We start from the raw sequence: 14,027 nt of genomic DNA, 5'->3' as shown, positions 1-14,027 counted from the left end.
AAGGACTTTTTAAAAGTGTATTTATATATATATATATATATATATATATATATATATATATATATATATATATATATATTGCTTCTGAGGACAATGATCTGTCCTCAGAAGCAATATTAAAAGTCCTGTGTCACTAAAACAGTTAGCAGGAATATCCTTACATAATGTATGCTCAAGATCTAGGGACACAGGATGTTTATATGTTTAATTTCAAATAAAGTCTTTTGAAAACAACATAGATTCAGAAACCGAAATCTCTTGATGTTTATCGGGGGTCCACTTCAGTATTCCTATTCCTACTACTTCAGTATTTATGATTTTTTATTTATTTTTTTTTTGTGCAACCTTTCTGAAAGCAACTGTGTGGCCGGGCAAGAGAAGCACATCTTTGACTGCAGACAGCCCATCTCTGCAAAGATGTTCATTACTATGGAGCTTGCCCCAATAGACATCATTAATCAAGTTAATGAAACTCAATGTCGATAAGAGCCCTAACAAGATTCCCACACAAACCAATGACCGTCCTGACATTAACATGAGAATCCTTGCTAATGGAGTAACTGCCACCCCTGTGTGACGCAAAGGATTACAAGCATTAGAAATGGAGTCAGCATGGAAAAGTGCATGTGGGAAATGCAAAACAAAGAAAAATAAATCAGGGAGCATCAACAGTGATGAATTGCTCGAGGCTTGTTATTTGAAGATTCAGAAAACAGACAATAGAGAGTTGATGTTATTCCTGGTAACAGAAAAAAAAAGAAAGAAGAGTGAAATCATTATTATGTTGTATTTATCAGATCCTAATGAGTTAATTAAGAGTTGATTTTGTTCCATTGATTAGGTGTTGGGATTGTGTATTTATTTGGATAATACAGCTGATGAAAATACCGGAATACTTTTTCTGATACATGTTTGCATGTTCTTCCCATCCCCCTCTGCCTGTCTAATGAGGACAGAAAAAGAAATTTCCCAAAACATCAGACTTGCCGTTCACTGATGCAAGGGCGGTGTTAAGGCCCATTTTAAAATTCAGATTAAAACATGCATGAACCGTTGGTGTTTACATGAGCAAGCTTTTGTGTGAGGGTTAGACAGGGCATGTATTCATTATATTGCACTGATGAATATGACACTCATGGGAATGATGTGACAACACTTGAGCAAACCCAGAGTGTGCTTCTGCAGGCAAGGCTTTGGACATGCAGACATTTTTTTTTTTTTTATTTGTTCTCAAATTTGATGTCCCAGAGAAACATGAAATATCAGAGTTTTCCTTCACTAAAAGCCAAACAGCCTACAAGGAGATTTAATGGAAAAAAAAAACATTGAAAGCTCAAAGTTTGGTTGAGCGATTGGTTGAGAGAAAAACATTGCTCCACCCAGAGCAGCCCGGGAGGTTTTCGAACATCTGTACTCTAAACGACTGCAGTCACCAAGGGAAGAGATCACAGCACACTCAGCAATGTTCCTCTTTCTATCCATATGGCCTTTTTAATCTCGAGTTCACACCCTGTGCGGTGTGTCGGCCACTTATAGCGTTATTTATTATGTGACACCACAGAAACGACCCCTGAGTGCCTCAGATATGTCCTGTTAGAATTTGTTTAAACAGTTACTTGTCATTGCCTAATTGGGCAAAGCTAATAGTTGAATAATCATCCATCATCTGAAGAATTTTCTCTTGGTAGCTGTTCCCGCCCTGTTTCGGGCATGATGGTCATACATTGCTCTTAATGTAAAGTCAATTTCTCAAAGCAAACACTGCTGCTTGAACTCTGATCTTCAGACATGCCCGACAGAAATGTGCTGTTCCCCAGCTCAGATTTTCACATGACATTGTTCTGCACCCATGGATGCAGTGTGGTAAATTCACATAATGACATTTCCCACATGGGGCTTGTACTTTCTGATGTAAGTGTGAAATAATACATATTCAAACAGGGAAGATAATTGGGCAAATTATGTGCGTGAAGATCAAATCAAAAGTACAAAGAAATCCATGGCAATGGATTAGGTTGTGAGGGATGTTGTGTGGGCTGTTGCATTCAATTGTAGCCTGATGTTCTTATGTAAAATGACACAAACTCAGATCAAAATAAGGTTTTAAATATTAGTGCACTTTTTTCAGGTAATATTTCAGGTCTTAAGAAAAGTTACACTAAAAGTACAGGCAGTGGTGCAAGAATAAGATATTAAATGATATTTAGATTGGTCTTTATTTACCTCTATTCTATGGAGGGTTTTTATTAGAAGTCATGAGAGAATATTATAAATGGGAGTGCTCATGCAACTAATCTGGATTACAATTCTCCCACTAATCCATACAACTTATTTTCATTATTACATACCAATGTCACTTTTGTCCAAGGGATGAGATTTTCTCAGCTTCTGACAGAGTTTCTAAATGGCTTAATTTATAATCGTCATTAGAGCAGATTTACATGTTGTATTATTCAGTATTATAAAGATTTAATCAAATAAAAACAGAGTGCTTTCATTTTGAACTACTGTAGTGTGGCTCATGGTGACTTGGAAAGAGTTTGCAGACACACAATAGACAATATAAAAGAAGCACAAACCTTTTTTAAAAAAACCTTCTCAAATGAACATATATGAAAGAGTTTGTGTGTGGGATTGGATATATTAAATGATTAGAAGCTCTAGACAAAAATATGCTTAACTGACTTCATTTGAGGAGGATGGCAATTTAATTTTCTCTTGATTGACGTGAACATTAAATGTTTTCAGAGATTTGTTTAAAATTAAGCAGAGTGATACATACCTCCTGGTTCTCTCTACTATCTGCTTGATATGTTGTGTTTTAAGATATTATCTTTCTCCAACCTCCAGGGTTTGCTAGATGTCTCTCTGTGCAGTCTAGATTTGATAGGAGCATCACCAACCTCAGTCTAATGGCACCAACCACCCTGCATATAAAGAAAACAACAGATTATGAGAAGAAAACAAAACCACAGTCTGTAACCCTGAAAAATAATATATTCACATCTTTATAATTGTCCTTAATTTCATAAAACAATAATTATTATATGTTTAGTGGATACCACTTTGGGATCTTTTATCTTACATTATGTTGTCAGACAGTTTCCATTCTTTCCTAAATTCAAAGGTCTAGCAGAAACTGAGCTCAGCGTTTTAAAAATGTGGTTAATCACTGTTAATTCATGATTTAACAAGGGATGCAATTACCTTCCCTCAGCAGGACAGGTTGCTTAGGATAGCTTTCTTGCCTTAATAAACTGCATCAACTGAAAACTTTTTTTTTTTTTTTTTTACTTAGTTACACAGGCTATTTTGGTCTGAAATAAAATTGTGTGGTGATCTAAAATATTTAAGTGTCACAAATAAAAAAAAAAGAGAAGGAATTTGTGTGAACAAATATTATTTTACTGCACTATCTATGTCCTCTAATGGAGTATGGAGGCAATTTTACTTCTGGCCAAGGACCCTGAAGTGCTTATGCTAAAGAAATGGCAGAACCACTCCTGTTTTATTGATGCATGGTGATCACTGCCATGAGGGGGCAAAAATAATGACTTTGGTAGCTAATGAGGCAACATTGGCATAAACCAACCAATGTCTGTCAGGGACATCCAATCTCCATGCACAGTATGCTGGAATAACCTTGATAGTGGAAACTGAATTTGATTTAGCAATGGAAAAAAGAGAAATCAGTGACTGTGTGTTTTGAGCAAAATTTCCATACAGTAATAGGCAACACAAGGACTTACAAATAGGTTTCCAATTGTCCAAATAGCCCTAATGAAATAAGCAGACTATTTGGAGTGAGCTAAACATTGAGAGCTAACTGAAGGGAATGTCAGCAGATCTGTAGCTTTTCCAGGCCAAATGTGTTTGATTTTCTGACATTGGCTTAGAAAGAGACACTTTAGCCATGAATGAATGTGCTTTGGGTTTCACATTGCACATTCCAGCAACAAGGCTGAACAAGTGCTTTACATCATAAAAACACAAAAATACAGTCATAAACACCACTCAGCAGAAATCTTCTTCAAGGAAATTATTAAAATAAAATAATCTGTTCATTGTCGTTTTTTCTTGTTTGTGTAGCTGTTAGGGCAGAGTTACATACATATAGAAAAAAGACCTTTGACAGCTTTATAAAAATGGTAAACTGCCCATCAGTCATCAAAGACAAAGATACCATCATAAAATCTCTTTTGTCCAAATACATTAAGAGGGGACAATTTCAAAGAAGAGAAAAGAAAACAGACACACTTTCTTTGTGTTGCCATTTTAAGTTATATCAAAATAATCCCTCTATTTTTTCCTGGCATATTACAAATTCACTATAGAAGTCTAGACGTTTTCAGGCTTCTCTGCAAAACTGCAAATGAGGACGGCACTGGGTTGTTCTCAGGATTTGTTATTGAACTGTTATTGAAGACATTACATTGAAACCCTTATGAAGTTATAAGGGCCTAGGAGAGGGTTTTTAATTTAATTCTGTATAAGGAATAAAGCATGAGTGATTTGCCTGGCAGGAATCACAGGATGGGTTCTTGACACAGTGTCACTTTGACTCAGGGTTTGTCATTTCCATTAGAAATGACAACCAGCTTAACAGTCTGTTGAAAAACAGAAAGAGGTGGAGGAGAAAAGAGTGGGAGGGATGATATAGAATCAGATTTTAAGGTTGAAAAAAGTGAAACGTTTGCAGAATGCAAAATGAGAGTTGTTTAATATGCCAGTGGGTAGGAGGACGCCACAAAGCTGAAATTTTGTTTGTCATTTCTTCTATTTTGAGGCAGATTAGAATGAAACCATTTGTCCTCTAAATGCAGTTCACTAATGGTAGTGCACAGTTCGTAAGGATTTCCTTGGATTTTGTTCATCCTGTGTGATGAAACCTTACTAGAAAACAGATGCTCTCTGGGAATCTTACTTCCCATGTTTCCTAGTCAAAACATAAACCTAAACATCCACACCACACACATCTGATTTCCTGATGCTCGTATGCCTTGTATCTATTATTTTATTTGAATTATTTTAGTTAAACTTAGGCTATTGAAATAAAAAGCTCAATTGGCTGCTGAAACTTAGCTGTATCTTATTTTTCTCACTTTTTTGTGCATATTCTATCAGGCTGGTTTGGTGCCAGTTGATGCATAACTTAGTTATCAGAACTGCATTGGTGCTGGGCCAGAGTAATATTCTTGTATGGCTCATGATGTGGGTTTTAAGATTTTAAGACCAGGTAAGTAATGCACTATTTTTTTTTTCTTATGCTGATAGTTCTGTGGAGAATAGTTGGAGTCAGTTGTGTTTCAGTCAGTTATTTGGGAGCACATATGTTGGATCAGTGGCATTTTTGCATTAATAACACACGAGGACGAGTTCTTTCTTTTTGTGCCCCCTTTCTGCAAAGAACATGAACAAGAACTTAAAGATGTGTAACTTATTAAAATATCAGTGTTGTTCTGTTTGATATTTGTCATGGCAGAAAGCAATGTCGCCTATATCAAAATACACATCCATCCATCCATTTTCTGAACACCCTTGTCCCTCAGTGGGGTCGGGAGGGGTGCTGGTGCCTATCACCAGCTTACGTTCCTGGACAGGTCGCCAGTCTGTCGCAGGGCAACACAGACACACAACCATGCGCACACACACCTAGGGGCAATTTAGACAGACCAATTAACCTAACAGTCATGTTTTTTGGACTGTGGGAGGAAACCGGAGTACCCGGAGAAAACCCACGCATGCACAGGGAGAACATGCAAACTCCATGCAGAAAGACCGGGGCCGGGAATTGAACCCAGAACCTTCTTGCTGCACGGCAACAGCTCTACCAACTGCGCCACTGTGCAGCCCCAAAATACACATCAAGATCCCTAAATTATTTTAACTGATATCTCTCACTGTTTTTTATTTTCATAACCTTACAAGTTAAGTTGTGCCACATGATTTTTGGCATTATCCTGATCAGCCCAAGTGTTTGACAAAATTAAGTCACACACTTTTCCCTGTTGTATTGATCCAGTTTCCACATTCTGCACACTTTGTGAATGGATTAAGCTACCAGACAAACAAGGAAAATGTGATGTTCCAACATCAGCAGGGGTGATCGATGGCAGAGACAGACCAGGTCCACAGTTTCAATGGCTGTGTTTACTGAGGCAATGCAATGGATCAAGAGGGGCAACTGGGATAGTGGGGGCAAATTGGAATCAATAAAGCCACTATAATCATTTGCAAAGTTTATTAATGACGTTGCCTGAAGCTGGCAAATAGAGTAACACTTGCATTTAGGCAAAAAAAGAAAACAAAAAACAAACACTAGCATTTATGGACCTTGCTTTCCATCAATCACTACAGTCTACATTGCTTTCAGCAATGGTCTGGCTACCTTCACTCACCACACATAAACACCTCCCTCAATCATGTAATGAATGGCATCAATTATACGGCCAAACTGCCAAGATATACAAATGATGCAGAATGGCTCAAAGTCTAAGGGCTACCAAAAGTGACGATGCAAGTCTCAGTTTAATTCACTTTCTTTCACACGGCTCCGAGCTGCAGCTCAATAGAGTTTTCATGAATTTTAAAAGGTATTTCTTTCTGTTCATGACTGACAACAGCATCAGTCACACAGGATACAGCCATAAGGCAGCTAGCGTTTTCCACCAACAGGTGCAGCCTATGCTCATGGTATTCAAAAGATTTCCCTTTGGTAAAAAAGCTCTCCAACTCAGAGTCAGAGAACGTGTCATCTGCTCCCCAAGACAGCAGTGAAAAACACACAGTGCCTTTCAAGGCACTTGAATTGTTTCTGCAGGATGTGGCAGCTCTGAAGAATAACATTTCTCTTCAGTCAAATATTGTGGTTGTGCAGCACAAATGAACAAATCCATTTTTTCTGACTGTCAAATAACACTCTTGAGTACTTGAAATGGATGAAGAGAAAGACGTAGTGGTCTGATATGCTATTTGATAGTTGAGAGATTACTATCCAAGTTTGCTATTAACATGGAGAAACAGAGATGAATAAAATGTGTCTGGACTGAGTGCAGTTCTGTTTACAAGCTATTGACCTGAAGACCAATGTGTACTTGTAATTTATTAGCAAAAGAATATAGCTTAAACCCATGGAAAATAACATAAAGTAAGATTTAGACTCAAATAATGGGCATTGTGCATAAGTACATACTGACTCTTCTGCAGCATTGCTTCCCACTCTTCAGCTTTTAAAAAGATTAGACCCAAAGGTACAACACCATGGTCATGAGATTAGCATATTGAAACAGATCTTACATACCGACATACAATTTTAGTCCAGTTTGATATTGTCTCCTTCACTGAACAAACTAAACAAGTCAACCTTGGTTATAGTCAAGAAACATTAAAATAAAATACATAATAGTGCTATCTTTTGTTTATTGTCAATCTATCTGGAAAAAATGATTAAATAAATCTGTTACGAGTATCCAAATCAGCAGTTAGCACATCACCATAATAATCTAGAAATCATTTATGTAACCCATCAGACTACATATTAGCGTGAGATTCACAGGTTGGTTTACTAAGCACCACATAATGACAGTTCCAAAAAAAAACCAAAAAAAACATTAGAACCCCCGAATGAAAAAAAATCTACAAATCTTTGATTCATGAATATCTCATACTAGCCAGATGTACTTTAGATGAATCAAAGCCATGCTAGTCATTGTTTGTTCTTTTTTTCTTCAAAGGTTCTTTACAAAAGAATCCATAGAAAATGAACAAGTGCACTCCACCAAAAAAGTCTCCATAGATTTCCTGAGAAGACTTGAAATACAGAGAAAAAAAAAAAAAAACTTTCATCTCCATCTGTTTCATACTGGCAGCCTGCATGGTAATGAATGCTAAGTTGTATCTAGAAAAAAACAAAAAACAACAACAAAAAAACACATGACTTGAATTTGGTTACTGTAAAGTTAAGTAATTTATGTAGTAATCAAACTGATTTAAAGTTTGATAAAATTAGCCAGCACTAAAACAAACACAGAAAATAAAAATTAAAGAACAAACATTTTTATTGCAATTATCAAGCAACAGTAATGTCAATATGGCTCTTTCCTAATGTTTGAACACTTTGTTTCTCAAGGTCTCATGTAACAGGCTTCTTTAAACTACAGTATTGCTTATTCAGAAGTTATAATTAAGAAAAGATGAGCGATGCAAGCCATACTCAGACCTTAATCTAGCAAGGAATGTCTACGGCTCTGCAGTTCTACCCAGACTTCTGAAAATCAAAATTCATGCCCATAAGGAAAGAGAAATAAAGAAGTGGAACAAGCTGGACTACATTAAGAAACTATCTTTCCATTTTAGATCAGGCCAGTGCACCCAGCAGCAAAGGGGACACTTCACTGGTACAGAGATTGTCTCAATGAAATAGACTAAGGTAGATGCACACATCTTAGAAAGTTATTCACTGAATAATAATGCAGAGTTCGAACGAGGAAAGTTTCAACAAATGGCATGGATAAATGTACAGTATGTACAGAAATAACAAAAATGAAAAAGTGGTAGCTGAAATTTTTGCCATTGCCCTCTGACTTCCTGTATTGCAATATCACTGGAATTCAATAGTAATTGAAGAATAATATATAAAAAAAACCTGAATAAAAAAAAGAAATGTTTATGAATTTACTAGACACCAACATTCTCTGTAGGCGTGAGATTCACAGAGAGAGGCCATGTTTCCCAGCACAACCACTCTGTTTTCTAGGCTTTCTAAATAACAGTTTCTCAGCATGAAAATTTTAAAATATGCAAAACAGCTTTGGCTGGTAATTAAAAATGAAAAGGACGTCAGTGCATGAATAGTATAAACACTAAACAAATGATTCATTATAATGAACCGAAGGTCAGGCTTTGAAAGAGACAACTAATAAGACATTTGTTTGTGCACAACGTTGAGGTTTGTTGACATTTTGAGACAAAAGAAACATGCCGAATCAAGTATGTTGTTTTTCCCAAAGAAAAACAAGAGATTTTGTAAAAAAAATTATATCACTGTCGCTTTTGCATTCTTCTCATCTAGTTTCTTTGATGAGGAAAATTGGTTTGGTGTAGCTGAGCACTTCCTATGCTGTGTGAAAATATTATTCTTTGGTATACACTGAACACAGAATCCCACAATCCAGCTTCAGGGGTTGTTCTGGTGAGCAATAACACACATTTCTGTAATGGTGTCACTCAAACAGAATTAGAATTTATATGGGCAATGGTTTATTTTGTACATGAAAAACACTAAGACTGATTGTAGACTGTCACCAATAAAAAAATAAATAAAAATACTGAGGACATGTTCAGAATGATAATGACAAGGAAATGTTGAGTCATGTGAATTAAGTTGACAAGATGCTTTCAGTTTCACATAAAAGGGTGCAATGATGTCAGAATAGTATTGAAACAGCAGCCATGAAACCTTATGATGACTTGCTGTTTTTATTTGATTGGTGCTAAAACAATTCTCGGAAACCATCATAGCATTGTTCCTAAATTATTTTTCATACTCTCTCTCTCTCTCTCTATATATATATATATATATATATAAAACTTGTTTTGTTTGAAGTGTTTTAAAATCATTATGATTTGCAACTTTTTCCCCAAATCTTATATCAGGGGGTGTAATGAAAAAGTTAAAGTAAAAAAAAAAAAAAAAAGACTGGCATTAAAACACAGACAACAGTGTAAAGTTCTTGTCACTGGTACAAAGTTGATGAGAAGTAAGAAGGTTTAAAGCTAAAGTAGGAATAGATTCAACCACATTAAGACATGTTTGGGTTTTGTCCCTGTTCATATAAATTCTGGTCAAAAGTATGTGTAGCTCTTTCATACAAATGTAGTAAAACAATGTTATCATCGTTCCACATCTCTATCTCTTCAAGGTCCTTTTCCAAAATGTCAAGCTTTCCTCATCACAATTAAAAATGATTGCTTTTGCTTCGCTATAGGCTCGAGGGCTTATTTTTCTTCAGTGAAAATCTGATAAATCTAATTTCTTTAATAACTGTATTAAAAAATAGAACAACTGAGATGTAGAAGAGTCATACAGGATATGTGAGCTTTTAAGGGTGACATAGAAATACACATTCTACCTGTTCAAAGTGCCGATGTGTTTAAGAACTGTCCCTGCATTACCTTTTATTGATTGCCGTTAATAATATGATCATTTTTATTTGCATGTTTTTTCTGCTTTATCTTCTCATATAATATTTACTTTTTTAAGTATCTTGTATTGTATTATTTATCTGAAAATTTAGAAATAAAGTACTGAAAAAAGAAAGTGAATTTCTGAAAATACAGTAATGAAAAAGGTAAAAATGCATTCATTGAACATAATGAGGCAATAAAACTCAGACAACATACAAGCAGACAAACGGATGAAAGAACTAAAATCTGCATCACGTACAAGAAGCACTAAACCACATGCAAAATGATAACAGCAAAATCATTTTCCACATAATCATCATTATTCCGATTATTTTGCTGGATTATTACCATATATTTCTCATCGGAAAACACAAACACACATCAAAACAAAATAAACAAAGAACATTTACAGAGTACTGTTTTCTATCAGTAATGCAGTTAAAATTACCCTTTTAATTAAGAATGCCTCGTTTCGCAGCTGAGCATTTGGCAATTTGCTAAGTTCACAGTTGTCTGTGCTCCAGGGCAAAGAAACACTCTACTCGTGTTTCATGTTCTGCTACTCACACCAAATGTCAGAGAAACCGACATACACATAGACACACATGACTATATCAGCTGTGGATCATCTAATGATGAATATAGTCAGCAATACAGTCACATAATCTGTCTAGTGAAGTGTTATATTTTTGCACTTATCTTAAATCAAAATCATTGACTTAACCTAATGGAAGTGATTTTGACCAGTTAATCAGTTTTGAACACAAAGACTTAACTTAATTACACTGAACATTCCTTTCCGTCCCTAGTCTCCATTTTGTTGCTAGTTTAATCCCTGATTAGTAGGACAAACAGCAGCAATAATTGTTTGTCCTACTGAGTTTCTTCCAGGCACATTCAGTCATCTTACCAAGTGGTGGTTGTGAATGTAAATCCAAAACAAAGTATGAAAGTTGAATGACACTTTTGAACAGAGGTTCAGTTTGGAATGCAGTGATATAATCCCAATAAATCTTCTTGTTTGCATGAAGCATTTTTGAAATATGGACAACACAGCTAAAACAAAATGTGCTTATTGTTTCTATTGTGGAGTATTGTGTTGTTGATATTGTATTTGAAATACATTTTGTTAAATTTGTACTTGTAGCGTATGTTTCAAAGAGGAATTTTTCTCTGAACTTATATTGCACTTTAATCAACAACGTAACACACATTTTTATTTTATAAAAACAAATAATGAAAACATTAATCGGTATCACACCTTATGGATAAAATAAACCGAAACCTGAACTTTACATTTTTTTGTTGAAAAAGTTGAGTGCAATCAAGGATCAAATTGAAAAATCCCAAAGCAAATTTCTGATCATTGGATGCAGTAATCTTAAAAAAAAAAGCAGTATTTTTAAAAATAACATTAGAAACAACATGCTTTCTGCAGTCCAGAAATATGGTAGATAAGAACGATTAAAGAAAAAAGAAATCATTTGACTAAATATGTTTTATTAAGTTTAGCTAATCCTACAGAGTGAATGAGATCTCTGATGAATGGATCATTCCTCCAAAATAGCTCATCCCCAGGGCTGGACGGCTCTCAATAGATGAACCAGGCAGCATAAACAACAAAATCGTGTAAACAACTCCCACACTTGACAGTTAGTCCTCTGCTCCTCCATATTTTAAGATTTATGAATATGATGCAAATGTGTTCAATTTCTTTGTGTCGTTTCTGCCCAGACTCATGTTCATTCTTGATGAGCAAAACAGAAACGACAAATTACCAAAACAGTTTCCTTTACTTATTTCGCTTTGTGTGCCCAGCAGACAGGGCTTTAAGCACAAAATGAATTCGGAAATTATATTTCTGTTAAGTTCTTACTCGACTGTGTCCACTAGAGTCATTTTGTATAAATCAAACAAACCACCCTCAACATGAAATCCTCTCATAAGCTGATGGGGAAAGTGACACATCAATCAGTCAGTGGGAAAATGAAAGCAGCTGCTTCCACTGTAGTGTTTCATGGGCTTTTTAATTGGTGGGTAGGTGATAATGGAAATTGGACAGAGGACATTCATCCTCCGGTCAAAACTCTCTTTAGGACAGAGGCAATCTAAGGCCCTGCATCTCAAGGGCAGAAAGCAGACAACTTGAGACTAAGGAGGTTTTAAAAGAGGCGAGTGGGCATTTTAGTCACTTTGCAAACACTTGTATTTCCCACATCAATTCCGAAATTGAATTTGTCTTTTACTGTTATGCAGAGATTTCTTTTCCTTCTGTGCTGGATTCACTTTGCACAAACGAAACTTGAGCTTGATTCCTACCATCCAGTATAATGAACAGGAAAAACAAACTCTCTGTGTATTTATTTAAATGTCTAAAATTGTGAATCTGCAGCTCTTGCAACAAGGCCTCGCACTTTAAGGGTTAGATTCTCCTCTTTGAAAGCCACAGTGCTCCTGAGCAATAAGTCCCTGTATTGATATAATATGATGCTCAGCAACAGTGCAAGAATCCTCAAAAGCTGCTTTGAATTATTTCTCATGAGTGCTTTCCTGTATTGTTTAATCTATCACATACATTGAAGCACTTCATGCAAGCCAGCGGTCGATAAAACATCTAATTGTTCGTCTGTGTTAAAAAAGAAAAACTAACCAGTTTAGCCAAATTTGTGAATTAGCCTTTTGTGATCCAACAGGGCAAATTTATGAAGTCTTGGCAGCCTGTGAAGACCCATTACCTAATCATTGTCAGGCTGTCACTTCCAGATGACCTCCTCTCCACAGAAACACAGAGAGGAGCATTAAAGTGAAATTCCAAAACAGTGTGGGGCTGCCTCCTCCATATGGTGCCTCAACTTTATTTTTCTTTTTAATTAACACCTTTTGAAGGTAAGCAGCAGCCTGCCTTTTGCAGAGGGCAGGACAAAAGTGTGGAAAAACCAGTCTCTGGAGGAGGTTGAGACTGTTCAGATAATCAGGGAGTTTAACAGAAAAAGAAAACGCTGTGAGGAATAAAGTAATTGTTCACATTGTGATGATTTTTATGAATATTTTTTTTCCTTTACGTTCATGCAAACGGGAGGTCAAACTCAACAATAAGTAAAAGTTAAAACGTATAATCCTTTACATTAGGCCCTTATAGAACTGACATTTAAACCTTAACTTCTCCTTCTATATACTTAAGCCAAAACATATAGACTTTAACGGCATAAAAAAATGTATAAATGTATTAATGACTGCTCTTTCCCTCTTAAAGAAAATCATTACACTACCAAGTGAGGTTCTTTGAAATTCAAAATGTCATTAAATATTTAATAAGCCGTTAAATACCCCTGAAATGAAATTAAATCAGAGATTTTGCTTACGCACAGAAAATAATAAAATCTTTGCTTGTAAATCAATTTAATTAAGAGTGCCTTGCGAAAGTTTTTGCATCCTTGAACCCTTTCACTTAGTCAACAAAAATGTTCTTGCCATAGAGTTTTGCTTATATTTAGCTTTGGACTCCGACCAGGACAGGTTACCATAATCCAAAAATAGTTCATTGCAAATTTGGAAAATCTGCCCCGTTTCATGTTTTTTTTTTTTTTCTTTCTTGCAACCTTTAAACTGTTTTTACATTCACGCTTTTGTATTGCTTGGTACATCTTCCCAATAACTTTGACCAACCTTCTTGTTTCTGGAAAAAAAAAAAAAAAAGAAGTTGTCAAATCTCGTCGCTCACACAACGTGATGCTGTCACCATCATGCTTCACAATGGGAATTGATGTGCTCATACTTATATGCAGCATTAGGTTTCTGTTACAAAATCTAATGTTGCACATTGACCAAGGAGGTTCAAATTT

The 14,027-nt window shown here is 35.7% G+C and overlaps 1 protein-coding gene and 1 long non-coding RNA gene across 2 annotated transcripts in view; one reads left to right on the top strand and one right to left on the bottom strand.

Moving 5' to 3' along the window:
• Positions 1–2,933, bottom strand: part of LOC106952243 (uncharacterized) — a 9,411-nt gene extending 6,478 nt beyond the window's left edge. Inside the window, exon 1 of the long non-coding RNA XR_001425944.1 lies at positions 2,783–2,933. This is a non-coding gene — a long non-coding RNA (uncharacterized LOC106952243). The remainder of the gene's footprint in view (positions 1–2,782) is intronic.
• LOC106952242 (metabotropic glutamate receptor 4) overlaps positions 1–14,027 on the top strand; it is a 168,312-nt gene that overhangs the window by 116,740 nt on the left and 37,545 nt on the right. The gene's annotated exons all lie outside the window — the stretch shown is intronic.

This window comes from Poecilia latipinna, unplaced genomic scaffold (genome assembly GCF_001443285.1).
Source record: "Poecilia latipinna isolate Pla-1442-1.1 unplaced genomic scaffold, P_latipinna-1.0 Scaffold502, whole genome shotgun sequence".
In the NCBI taxonomy this organism is placed as follows: Eukaryota; Metazoa; Chordata; class Actinopteri; order Cyprinodontiformes; family Poeciliidae; genus Poecilia; species Poecilia latipinna.
Note: the sequence above shows the minus strand (reverse complement) of the source record. Positions and strands in the feature narration are given on the sequence as shown.